General features: G+C 27.5%; 1 protein-coding gene across 1 annotated transcript in view; it reads right to left on the bottom strand.

Moving 5' to 3' along the window:
* Positions 1-2,075, bottom strand: part of LOC111681704 (nitric oxide synthase) — a 41,806-nt gene that overhangs the window by 31,242 nt on the left and 8,489 nt on the right. The window lies entirely within an intron of this gene.

Below are 2,075 nucleotides of genomic sequence, written 5' to 3'. Positions count from 1 at the left end.
ACAAAAAATAAAAATTTTATAAAAGTAAAAATTGTAAAAATATACTCATGGTGTAGGGTATCATATGGTCGGCCATGCCCGACTATACTTTCCTACTTGTTTTAAAACTGTGGATATTTAAGTAAAATTTTTTTTGCAGCTTTTATAGAGTTACGAATATAATAAACATAATTATGAACTTAAAAGCCCTGTTTCGCGGGTTCAGTTGTATGGGTCCTATGTGAAATAATGAACTGATGTTAACTATTTTCAATAGGCTTAGTTTACAGTCCCATAAAAGATGATGATCAGACAGACAGACAGACGGACGGACATAGCTAGATCGACTCAGATCGACTGAGACTATTGGTATACTTTAAAGTGGGCATAGAACCAACATTATTGTGCGTTACAAACATCAGCACAAACCCAATATACTCTCCCCACTTAAGTGGTGTAGCGTATAAAGAATTACGATATACAGCACCGAATGTGAATTGCACAAATATTTATTTTTAAGGCTATTTCGGCAATTTAAACCACTGTGATTTAAGTATAATACTTTTATGTGTTTATGATTATTTTAATATATGAACTGAATAGATAAATATTGAATTAAAAGAAAAGTACTTAGGAGATGTTTCATTTGACGTAGTTTAATACTTAAGCGAAAAATATTTTTTCGGGGATTTTGCTCATATTTATAACATTTACATACAGAAGTTTTTAAATATTTTTTTTAATAATATAAATACATTTATATTATTGTATTTCAATATTAATTTCATATTATTTAATCAGGATTTAACTGCACAGAATGAAAACATATACTAACCCTTTTAAAGTACTTTTTAACTGTTGTTCAATTGAATTATTAATTTGAATTATTTACTTTTAAAGATAAATTATAAAATTCATTTAAATTTAAACAGAACATGATTATTTTGGATATTTTCCATTTGACCAACACTTTACCACAACAAAACATGCAAGTACTCCCTGTTGTTTTGCTTTTACTTTGATTGAAAATTATTTTGATAAGTTTTGGAATTTTTTGTTTTTCTCTCATAATGGTACGTGTTGAAGTGACACTGACAGATTGATTGTATTTGAGAGTGTATTTAAAAGTAAATACTTTAATTATGATGACTTTTCAGTTTTATGAATGACAGAAACACAAAATTATTTCAATACAAAAAAAAAAAACGAAAACAACATGAATATTTAACTAGAACATGAAATCCCAACATGAAGAGAGGAAAAAATCTATTTGTTGAAAAAATTAAAATAACAACATCCTTTTGTTTTGGGTTCACAATTTCATTCATTCATTTATTTATTCAGTCATTCATTCAGTCATTCATTCATTCAGTCAGGCAGTCATTTATTCATTCTTTCATTCATCTATATACAATATGACAAAGTTTTAATGAAATTTTACGTGATTTGTTTAAATAAATATGAATAAATCTACTTGTTACCGAACTACTATTCTCTTTTCCTGGTTTGGGGCTTTGTCTCTGTTTTTGGGTCCTGTTACTTTTCATGTGGTTTTTGTATTGTTTTTTTTTTCTGCTATAGTTGTCATCATTTAAGTTTATTTTTGTAAAATGCAATCGTATGCCGAGTGACATTTACATAAATATATTATTGTGTATACATTCATCTGTTGCATCAAGTTAACGCCTCTTTACACTCCCTTTTTTTGTTGTTGTTGGCCTCATAAAAACCCGGCACAATTTATGCAGTTGTCACAACAAATTGTTGATAACGAGTCAGTTTATTATAGTTTGGTTCATTTTTTCAAAAAACAAAAAAAAAAATAATAATAATTCGAAATTACTTTTGAATAATTTAAATTGTATTTGTCGTAAGAATCCAATAACCAGCATTCATGTTCAAGGCTTTTTAGAGTGCACATATACAGTAAATTACATTGTTCCAATGGATTAATAAAGTTCGGTTAGTATGAAGCTTATTCATAACAATCAGATATCAATCTATTTATCTATCTGTCTATCTATCTATCTATCTATCTATCTATCTATCTATCTATCTATCTATCTATCTATCTATCTATCTATCTATCTACCTAT

Source organism: Lucilia cuprina, chromosome 2 (assembly GCF_022045245.1).
Source record: "Lucilia cuprina isolate Lc7/37 chromosome 2, ASM2204524v1, whole genome shotgun sequence".
Lineage (NCBI taxonomy): Eukaryota > Metazoa > Arthropoda > Insecta > Diptera > Calliphoridae > Lucilia > Lucilia cuprina.
The sequence above is the reverse complement of the archived record's forward strand: the minus strand, read 5'-3'. Positions and strand labels throughout refer to the sequence as shown.